At 32.9% G+C, this 12,628-nt stretch overlaps 1 protein-coding gene across 1 annotated transcript in view; it reads left to right on the forward strand.

Annotated features, from left to right (window-relative positions):
• LOC142324047 (superoxide dismutase [Cu-Zn]-like) overlaps positions 1 to 12,628 on the forward strand; it is a 267,530-nt gene that overhangs the window by 64,416 nt on the left and 190,486 nt on the right. The window lies entirely within an intron of this gene.

Here is a 12,628-nt window from a genome sequence, read left to right on the forward strand (position 1 = left end):
GTTATACCTCAAAGTTTTAACTGATAAACATTAATTTTTTTTGTTTTTATAGTATACTGTAATTTATAACAATTATTCCACTGGGATTACAAATAAATTCTCATTTCGTTTTCTGAATACATTGTTAACGCGCAGTTATCTGCTTTAATTAAAACTTAGTCGATGCGGAAAATGTGTGGGAGATTTCAGCATCTTCATGTCAGGACAACCTATTAATCTGCCTCATTTCTTATAATATAATTTGAAATATTTTTTTTCAAATTTCAAAAGCATTCTACTACATTATTTTTTCGATTTAAATCTAGACTATTCTCTTTTAAATTAATCAGCAAATTTTTCCCTTATTTGTACTAATAATAATAATAATTACTATTATTATTTTTATAATCATAATCCGGCCATAAATAACAAAATCTTTTGTGTAGTAAAAATTCAGTTCTTCATCGATACCTAAAATGATTACCTTTCCTTTGTAATATTTTACCTAAGTGTTATTTCATATCTATCTTCGTGGGCTGTTATGATAATATTTATTATAAAAAAATATCTGTGAAGTGTAAGAGAAAATTGTGATGTACTGAGAAAGCGAAGTTGATCGAATTAAACTCAAGGTTTTAATATTTTGTTTAAGTGTCGGCTATATAATACCAGTTAACATCTTTCTACATTATTTTGGAATAAATACTTTAGTAATGAAATGGAATTACGTAGTTTAATAGAAAATTTATATAAAGATGAAATAAGACCAGCATTGAACTTTGAAGCGAATGACTGAATCTAGTGAAGAGAGTAATATGTACTAAGACATCCAGATTTATTCAGTTCTGTAATAGAATGCCATGTAGGAGGTAAAATCTGTAGGAAAAGACAGAAATTTATGTGAAGGATTTAATCGTATAATTTATAAAACAGTTAACTTAGATCGTAAATATCGTAAATGCATCGTGGGTAAAAGATTAGCAAAGAACAGAATGTGACGGGAGAATAGCATCACACCAGTCAAACGACAGCTGACCGGAATAATTAAGTTAAAAAAAACGGGTATATTATTTTGTTCACACGCTCGGATAAATTTTTTTTTATGTCGACATCATATCGGTCAAAGACTAAAGTATTGCATCACTATTACATGGTTGTATTGTAAATAAAATTTTATTTTTTCTCGGATTTAATAAAATAAAACAATTACGATTACTACTAATAAAGAAATTCTACTGCTAGATAGATGCTATTAAATTTACTTGTATACATGTAAATTATTTTTATTAATATAACATAAACCCCTTTAAAATTTACATTCCCTATATCCGTGGTTTCCAAGATAGGCCATACGCCGTTGGAGGTTGGGTGGGTGGAGAGTTGAAGAATGAGTTATTAACAGTGAATATTTTGCATTTCTTACAATTTTAGATGCTCAGTTATAGAATACAAATGTATATTTTGACGTATTCATTTTTAAAATTAAATCAGAATTTTCACGGAGTCAGCCGGCGACAACTAAGAGGAGGAAAGCTAGCTAACAGTAAAGAGTGGTGAGAGGAAAATAAAGGTTTAGGTTACTTTTACTCTTTACTTCTTCATTGTCACCAGCTGACCACTGTATATATTCTAATTAAGATAAGTCTGTCGATCTCAGAAGGAAGTAAAAACGTATTCAGTGTACGTAGATTTATTATTGAAGGACTTCGATACGTAAATGTATGTACTTGTATTATAAATAATTTGTAAACATCAAAGCGCATTTCATTTTTCTCACATTTATTTCTTTAAGTCGCAAACTAATTTTTCAGTCTAATATTTATTCAGTATTTAGAAGAATATTTAAAATTTGGTTTCATACCGGCTATCTATGATGAACGGTCATCTTTTTAACCTTTTTCTAACCTTTCCTTCACTCATTACTGTAGGTCCATACACTAGTCACAACTCCCGATGAATTTCAGCAGCTGAAGATCCTTTTGCACATGAAAATTAAATCATAGCGAGCACTTCACAACTCGCTGGAGAAACGATTATCGCGGACATTGCGATCTGCATTCACCGGCAGGCAAACGACTGTTGAATCAAAAATACAACTGGAGTGGCTTCGTAAATAGCTGATAGATGGTCCTGCAGTGTTCAGACCCGCTAATATTTAAATAATATTTATGCACAGGTTTAAGAGAGATGAGATGGAGTGAAAGTTTCTGTTTATAAGCCACTGCTGGTAGTACTGCATTCTCCCCTCTATTTTCCTACTTATGACATTAGAAACTAAGGCTACGCATTAGACTCTTCACTCATCTTCCTTCGTGTTCAACGTAACCGTTGTCTCTTAAGACCGTTCTCTTACCGATGAACGGCTTCATGACTTTTCAGTACACTATTAAATACAGATCGTTCAGAAAAGTCATTGTGCAGTATGCTTTAGAATTATGTAATGCATTCTGTCCTTTCGGCGTTAAGTTTGATGCCTCGTGGGTTCGTTGGGCGCTGCTTAGTAATAAACCAAGACGTCAGTTGTTGAGTTGTGATTGTACGTGCTTCGTTTTGTTTCGTTTAACAGAATCAACAGTTGCGAGAAACGTAATGGTTCTTTTGGTAGAAAAACGCATTTTTCTCGTCGAACACATCTTTCGAGAAGGTGACAACTATACTGATTTAGTGAAGCACAAGTTTTCTGAAAGGTTTCCAAATACTCTTGTACCTCACCGCAACGCAGTTTGAACTCTTATCGAAAAATTTCGGGCAATAGGGTCTGTTGAAGATGCTGATCGAAGTAGAAGACCACCTAAACTAAATGAATAAAAGCTGATTGATATTTCTGATGCTATGGCCGAAAGTCCATCAAAGTCAACGCGTACATAAGTTAGCACAGCAACAAGATATCGGAATTGCAACCGCACATAAAGCTGAAGAAAAAAACTGAAACTTTTCCCCTACAAAGTAATGTGTGTGTTCAAGAACTGAAACCTACAGATCATGGTAAAAAACTAAATTATTGTCAATGGTTTAAAGGTTTTATTGACCAAAATTCTGTAGGTACCCTCGACATTACGTTTTTTTTATAGATAAAGCGTTGTTTTATCTCGGAAGTTATATTAATTCACAAAATACACGACTGTGGTCGACAACTAACCACCGTGAATTAAACGAACAATCTTTACACGAAGCGAAAATTGGAGTCTGGGTCGGTGTGAGTAGAAAGCGCATTGTGGGTCCAATCTTTTTTGAAAATTCAGTTAATAGTGATCGTTATGGTTTAACAAAATTCATTAGTCAGCTAACATAAGTGGAAATCAATCACGCTTGGTTCCAACAACGGCACAGCGCACAGAGCAAACAGGTCAATAACTTTTTTACGAAATGTCTTTCAACAAATCATTTCGAAGGGTTTGTGGCCTGCACGATCGCCCGATGTGACTCCACCAGGTTACTTTGTATGGGAGGCAGAGTACCGCAACAGACCATGCGACCATTGCCAAGCCGCAATAACGGCATACGTACGAGAAATTCCCGTACATCAGCTGGTTAAAGTGTGAAAGCAAATTGAAACGTGTGCAGTATTGTAATGATGTTGGAGGAGATCATTTTCAACACCTTTTATAAACCATTCCGGTTATTGTAATATTCGTTTCTATAAAATAATGAAATAAAAATACAAAGTAATAATTAAAAACGTTTCGTTATAATTCACACTTCCATAATTCCAGTGTACAGCAACTTTCCCAACGCACTGCACTTAATCCAATGTTGGTTTACTTCAAACTTATTTTTTATCCTTTTCCACTCGGAAAACTTATTTTAAAAAAATCGTAAAGTACAAAAAACCTAAGGAGGTATAGTGGAAGTTCATTCTTTACAGTAATCGATCAATGATACCCGATGTTCCTGAAAACAGTACTTACTCTATTTGTAATGTTAACAGTAAAATTATTTTTAACACCGGGTAAATCTTGCACAATCACGAACGGCAATACTTTTGCATTTTCTATTTTAATTTTCACTTATGAACTAAATATCTTTTGCGATTCGGTTTGTTAAATTTACTATAAAATGAATGAAATTTTCTATTCTTTGATATATTTAATTATTTTGACCAACACAATGATGAATTTGCCATTGCATTGATCAGTGTTTATAAAACGCATAACGATTTGGATCGACAAATGATCTGTTTCTTTTTCAATAAATTTTTAAAACTACCTCAATGTACTAAAAATATGATTATTCATTATTTTAATCAGAAATGAAAATAATCAAGTTTTTTGAAAGTTATTCAACTTTGTGACAAAATAAGAAATGTAATTAAATTTTTTTTTAATTTAATTAAACAATAACAATTATTTAAAAATTTAAATTGCTTTTACTGTATTCTAATTGTCTTCCTCGCTAGTGTTTTAGCAGTCAGGTGACAGTGGTCCAAAAATAGAAAATTATCCAAAAAAGGTAATCGGTTTTTATAAACTTTATAGAACGAAAATTATTCTTACCTTATTCATAGTAGATTAAATCTGGTCCATTCTGCTGTAATTTTTCAAATTTATCGGTAAATTTATCGAGTTTAAAACTATTTTAATCTATAGTAATCTGTTTTTTTGTGTATAGAATCTCAAATGAAGTTAAATATTTTAAATATAACTTCAATTATCCTCATTTGTAATGTTACTGTTACCGGTTTTCTTTTGAAAAGTTCTGTCTGATAAAGAATACAAGGTTTTCCAAATTTTTTAATTTTTTAAATAGTCACCTAGTAGTAATTCGATATTCTGAAGAACGCCTTTTCAACTTTTTAATACCATAAGTATAATGCGATTTCTCCAACTCATCATTTGAAGTGGCTGTTTGTGTTTGTCCAGAGAACTATCTGTTCAGATTTGAGAAGAAGTAATTGATTGGAGCCAAATCCGGCGAATGCGGCTAATGTAAAAGCACTTTAAAGCGTAGGTCATGATGTTTTGCAGCAACAACCAGAAAGGTGCGTGAAGCGCATTAGCGTGGCATAAGAGCATTATCTTTTTGGCCAGATGTGGACGTTTACCCCGTTTACCCTGAATAGCACCCCCTCAATTGGTCCAGTGGACTTGAATATTACACTTCAGTCGGTACAGCGTAATAACCCCCAGTGATGGCTTGCCTTTTTCCGTGAGCACTATGCCACGAGAATCCCAAAAAAATGTAATCATGACTTTTGTAGATGAAACCGTTTCGTTTTTTTTTGTCTCCCTTTCATCTACTCGCTGTTCGGACTGCTGTTTGGTTTCTGGTGAGTAATGGTGAATTTAATTTTAATCTACTGTTATAAAACATCGAAAAAAGATTCTGCGGAATCGCGTTTAAATAAGACTAAATACCCTTAAAAATGTTCAGTCCAATGTGTTTTTGGTCAACTGGTAACAAACGAGGCAACTATAGAGCGGAAAGGAATTCCTTACCTAAAACTGTCAGCAGCTCGATATCGTCAGTCGGCGATCATTTTATAAGGAAGTGTGAATTTTTGTAACGATTTCGTCAGTCGTACCGAATTTTGGGTGCTCCGAGCGATCATCATTTTGAACGGATGTACGAACAAGTTTAAATTCAGAAGCTCACTTTTATTACTTTCGAAAATAAAGGGGAAAGTTCATTTAAAATCACTGTACTAGGAAAGACCCTACTATAGCGTTTAAAGCCCCAGACGATATTATTGCATAATAAATAAACTTGGACTTCGAAGATTCTATGTGCACTGTAATCGATAACACTTCTTTTCTCAACAAGCAGTCCGTAGCTAAATGATCCTTCATTAATAAAATTAACCTACTCAATAAACTTTCACGATATCATATTACCTACTTTTCGACAGCTACTAAACGTTTTTTATAAATCCAAAAAAATAATATTTTACAGCAGAATTTAGTTAATCTAACTTTAATTCTGTATGATTAATCAAACGATGTATGTATTAAAATAAAATAAGGAAACCTGATTTACCCGATAAACATATTAATCCCAGGTCGGGCTTTTTATATTGCCATCGGATAGAAAACAGGCAGTACACGATTCCACCAACAGACGTGTCCTCCCATCTTACCGCATAAATGTCGAGTATAAAATAAATCAAGTAATGTGTAGTTGAAACGATCTATTTTTAATACAGATCCACCGGGTGTTCGACCAAAACATATAGAATACCTCAGGAGAGATAGGATCGAGGATAAGGGAAAATAATCTGTAGTACGTGAGGAATGATCTACATCGCAAAGATAGGCGATCGATACCACCCGATACGGTAGATTTTCGATAGACCTCCACCTCTTACAGGTCTCTGACGGGCAACCGATTCGCTGATAATCACTCAATAGATCAGAATACCTTTATGCAGAATAAGAGCAGTACATTATCATTAAGAAATTTTATTTTTACCGGCTAAAATATGTGTTGCAACCAATCGCTACTCCTCCTGATACTGACGAAACCGCATAAGATCTGGAAGATTGCAGCTCGACCGAAATAATCTTGAACCGAACGAAATTCCTCGTACGGAAGTATTGAACGTATGCTAAACGTCATACACGTAATGACGGTAGGAGACTGACATGAGTCATAAGTCGTTTCAAATCGCTAAAAATATCGACCATCTCATTCCAAGCTGATTCCCGTTGATTTTTCACTGAACTGAGCATACGGCCACATATTAGCATTCTAAACTCACCGAGAATCCGTGATGTTTAGCCGTACAAATGACACCTTCATTCTGTTCATCGCACGGAATGGTCGTACAGTGAACTTCATTACTTTTGGAGAAATAGACTGATTAGTATCACTTGAAAATCGAGCGCTTTACATGCATCACAGACTTAAGAATGACCGGGAAAAATAGTATAATACGACAGATTAATGTACCTCTTTCTGGAGCAAAAGAATGCATTATTTACACAGTTTCAAATTCAGCAGGGGAAACACGTGGAAGTATCCGACTGAAAATCTAAACGACGTAAAACGTTTATATTTATGACGTAACACGGGTTAATCAAAAATATTGTCGTTTCGTTCGGTGCTATCATCATCTCGTGCATTAATTGTTGAGACCAACGGCACGATTAACGACCGTAATCGGAGAATTATCTTTGTTCTTTACATTGACATCGGTTAATAATGTAAACCCGACGTACAATACATTTTTTATTCAACCGTTTTCTCTTTAATCTTGAAAAAGTTTCCTTTATTATTTTATTTTTTCTTATTTATCTATTTATTATTATTTATTTTTTTAAGGAAAAGTGATTTCGAGAAAGAAAGAAAGAAAAAAGATTAAAAGTGTAAAAAGAAAGAAAAAAATAGAGGGAGTAAAATGTATTATATAAGAGAATATCTTTGTTTATTATTGTGTATCCTTTGTTGTAATGACACAAACATTGTCACTACAATATTTATGATATCTGTCACTTTTGTTCGGTCTGTTGTTCGTCAACACCACCCTTCAGCACATCTTTAATCACACCTCTGACCGTTTACAAACGAAGCAATTCTTTTCTTATAAAATAACAAAAAATATAATAATTAACTAAGGGTTCAGAAAAAACTAGCAGCTTAAATAAATAAATTATAATTTATAGTATCCTTGTAGAGGATAAATGCTAATCATCTTTTTCTTATTGTATTCGCTAGCTTTATAATACAACCGACTTGATATAGGTATCCATTTCTGTTTTTTTTTTTGTCAGCTATTTAGGAAAAAATTAATATATGCTACTTGTTTACCCGGCATTTCTCAGGTTATATACATATTTCTAGGAGAAAAACCGTAGATTAAATTACGAAAAATATTCTTTATAGTTATATTTAATATCTTTAATTTGCATTTCTTGACTTTTACTTTCCCGTCTACGTAGCGCTATAGCAGAGTTACAGCTCTAGAAGAGATAGTATTGTAATCGGTCCAGATTGGGCATATGCACTTTTCACCGGATCTTAACGTTTTGACACCTAAGGAACCCGAAAAACCGGATGGAATTTTTCCGGATGTTAATGTTCGTATGTACGTATGTGTGTTCAATGTTGATCTGTGAATCACCTTATATCTCCAGAACTACTAGATCGATTTTGACCAAATTCGATCAGATTACTTCTATATATGGGGTATTGATGCTATTAAATTTTCAACTTCAAAGGTCAAGGGGGTAAGGCTATAGAGCTGATATCACCGTATCACAGTATCTTGAGATTTCGACTAATTATGGTAAGGTCGTATGTTTCGTAGGCATATTTGTCAACAACTAAAAAATAACAATACCTGCAAAAAAAGTTTGAAAAATCGCATCTCGACCCCCAAAAATGCTCTAAACTATTGGCTAAGTGGGCATACTGAGTTTATAGTACCCCCTGACACCACAAGGAACGCTAGTGTCGCAGTCCACCATCTTGGAATTTCCCTTTTTTCGTTCGTGAAAACGAATTCATCCTACACAGATATATTACAAAAGAAATATGAAATTACAAAACATCATCATCGCCTAACAAGGATTAGGTGGCAAGATCTTTTCTGACGATCGAAATTGTCGATGTCTATCGATATCCTATTGTCGCAGATTCAGTCTTGATGATTTTACCGTTTATTTCTATCGATATATACCTTAGTTTTTATGAATTTTATATTCAGTTTCTACCTGGTATTCTCATTTCTGAAGCGATCAGCATGTGTAACATCTTTAATAGCTCGAAGGTATAGCATTTCAGAATCCCGTATCCTATTCTCATTACACCTCATCAGCACGCGTTCTTCAAAGCCCTAATACAGCAACGAGGGTCCCAGTATTTTATGGCTTCAATAATCTTGTCCTACCGGCTTTTTTCTTTAACTGTGAACGGATGTTGTTCCGCTTATGGATAAGAATTTATTGAGTTTGTTTGCACATCTTGTTACCCTCGTCTGCATTATCAAGCCCAAGAAAATATAACCGTTTTTCTATAACAGCGTAGTCGATGTCTTGTATCTACTTTGGGTTTTCAGAGAAATGCAAATTATTTTTGTTCTCCTAACACACACACACACACACACACACACACACACACACACACACACACACACACACACACACACACACACACACACACACACACACACACACACACACACACACACACACCCACACACAGGGAGAGAGAGATACACACACATAAACACATATAATAAAGATGTTAGTTACATATTAAAAAGCAATCCCTTCCATTATCATGACAGTTTTTTTTCTACTTAAGATTCTCAATTCTACTTCACATATTTCCCGCACCCTTATTCTCAATAGCCTTCTCAAAACTACCCTGCTACTTTCTAAACAAGTCACATTTCAACGTACTAGTTAACAATAACATAAAACTTTTGACTACAAGAGACTAGTCGCTATTATTCAGCATCTAAGCAAATAATTATTATAATAGTGATCACCACTAGAATTAGTAGCGGTACTAAGGTCGAATCGTTTAAACCGGGCTTTATTCTGTTTAATTCTTTCTTCTGGAAATCATATTTTATAATACTTCATCAAGAAATATATTTTTAAAAAAACATTTCCTCTAGAAGAGTCAGACCGACCGTTCAACAAAATCTGTTAAAAATATGTTTTACTTGAAATACTTCTAACCTTTATATATTTATTTTTTTTACTTTTTTCTTTCAGAAACAAACCTTGTTTTAATCAAATTCACTTTCATGCCCAAATTTTAGAATATCGTTAAGCTTAACGATTGTGATAACATGAAAATCTATGTTTCTAATAAAACGCAATAAATCTTAATTTACCCATAATTATTACGATGATAACCAAAACTACTTTTTGACTGAAAAACTGAATGTTGAATTCTCTATATAATTTGCGTAGATTTTAATATAAAAAAAAGAAGATATATATCAAATTATTTATATATTATACAAGTATTTACCGGGTGAGCAAATTAAAACCGAGCCGCTACAGACTAAATGCAGTCGTGACGTGTAACATTTTATAAACGAAATAAAAACGTAAATTAAATTCTGTATCTGCATTACCAAAATTTACCATATTTTACAAAAGATGTTCGAAGCGAGCGTCCTGTGCAGCGATGCACTTTGCGCTCGAGTGATCCATTGAGTGTCAGCAGTCGCAAACGTTTTTGTCGATGCCGTCAATTTGTTATCGAATGTTCGCCTTTAATTTATCGACAGTGTGGGGATTCGTAAATTCTTCCATCAAATAGCCCCGAATGAAAAATCGCCGCTAGACTAATCCGGGAACGCGGAGGCCAGCGTCCTTTGCGGATAGTTCATTTTTCTTTAAAGGTTGCAAGGACGATTGCTAATGAATCTTTAGATGTGTGACAAGTCGTTCCGTCTTGTCGGAAGAAGCCATACTTTTTTTCACTATCAGTAAACTGAGCGTAGAATTTGTCGAAAGTTGTACGTTACACTATGTGTTGACAGTCCAGTAAAAGAATATCGACTATAAAATTTACAAGCTGTAAAAATACCGATGACTCGATACGAAGGAAAACAAATTCTTTTCGAAGTATTGCAGACGTTCGGCTACAGATTCGTAAAAGGAAAACGTTCGAATATGTTATTATTAGATAGAAAATATAATCCTAACGACAGAATATAATATTTGCAGTTTCATATTTATCAGTTTATATAACGTACCGATAAAACACATGATAATCGTATAGACAATCTAATACGTCTACCGCATCTCAAGCCCACGACTACTGTCTAGGCTTCAGTACGATTCGGTTAAAAATTTTCGGGAACACATTTACGGACTATTATTAGGAAAGATATAAATAACCACGATAATAATAACGTTCACCCGTTTACGCCCGTCACAAATCCAAAAAACTTAATCTAAACAATTGGGATTTTAAACTTATTATTTCCTAGTAGTTATGTACACATATAAAGAATAATTTGGGATCCAGAGGGGAAATTCTGTACCTATCTTCAGTCTGGTTGAAGGAGGAGGTCATTTAAAAAAGAAAAATATTATAACTAATTACTTGGGTAAGATTTATTTTGCTATAATTAAACATAAATTCTTTCTTAATTTGTTATATACTTATATATTAAACAAATAAGTGCATATTTTGAAAATATATCGTATACATAAAGAAGATACATTTTATCTTATGTAAAATACAAACTTCAATACAATATTTTCAATTTACAAAAACCGAGAGAAAGATTTAATTATAATTGTATGCAGTTTAAACTTTATTCGGGGTTTTGACCTCCTTAGAGAAAATTTTTTTATTTACTAGCGAAGGATAATTTAAAGAAAATTAAAAATAATAAAATAATGTGTAATATAATTTCTGCAGGAAACATTTTTTCAAATTTCTAACGGAGATACCGAGTAATTCAAATTATGATGTAGACATTTGAGTAATAAATACTCTCCGTTATTCGTGTAAATCAAAATGACCGAATAGAAAAACTTCTCTGACCGAAATTTAAAAAGCTATTTACCCGATCTTTTAACGGGATTAAATAAAACTTAGTCCTCATGAAGAGAACTTTTAACAAATATCTATAATCTACCAGGCGCTAAAAGCCCTTCATTTTAAAGTTATTTCGAAAGTAATGTATCCAACAAAATGCGAAAATTAGTTTTACTTTATTTTTTCGATCTCTCTGAACTTATTACAGAACTGACTCTCTGGACCTGTAATTCATAATATTAATACTGCTCAATTTACAATTTGCATTCGCGATTCACATAAAAGCAGTGTTTTAATCCTTGAAATTCTTTTTCTCAGTTACATCATTTTGTGAGTCGGATAACTCTAACGCATACTCTGTTGGACTAACGCGTAAATCTTCTCAAATAAATTATCTTTTTTAACGTATAATTTAATTATTACAGTAAATTCTATAAAAATAATTATAAATTTAAAAAGTTGGGCCGTGAGGAGGGTTTGCTTATTGCTCACTAGTTGAACAGATTGCAACATCACACATAAAAAATAAAAAAAATTTAAAAAAAGAATAATCTATTTAACATATGATATTTTAACAACTGAACACCAGTTTTTTAAACACCTGTACATGAGGAATAAGCTTTTTTAATCCTATTAAAAGATTAGGCAAATATTTTTTAAATTTCGATTCAGTGATACACTATGATGCAATTAACACCATGAATTCAAAAAATTCAACTTCCCGTAACGCATTTATAATTAAAATAAAAATAACTATTATAATCAAAACCGCTATTTTTATGAGGAAGTTTTGAAATCACAAAAATAGTGATATACTTACATTTAACAAAAGGTAGGTTTTGCTAATTTTTGGAACATTTTGTATTTTTATTGCATTTTCAGCACACCCTGAGTTTAGCTCGGGAACGAAAAGCTTTTCAACGCTGTACCAAACACCTTCCTGTATTAACAAGAAGCCGAGATAAAGCTTATATTTCAAACTTTTGCCCAACCATATATACTCTTGTGTGTGTGTGTGTGTGCGCAATGTATGTGTGTGTGTGCGTTAAACGATTCATAATGAACGTACAACAAAAACTACTGAAGATAAATTGATGAAAATTTGTGTATACATTCTCAGGGTATATTAAGAAAGGATCTTTTGAAATCCCACGTTTTAAGAGTTAAAATGGATTAAAATGAATTTTTTTTTTAATTTCTG

The sequence above is a fragment of the Lycorma delicatula genome, chromosome 4 (assembly GCF_047948215.1).
Source record: "Lycorma delicatula isolate Av1 chromosome 4, ASM4794821v1, whole genome shotgun sequence".
NCBI lineage: Eukaryota > Metazoa > Arthropoda > Insecta > Hemiptera > Fulgoridae > Lycorma > Lycorma delicatula.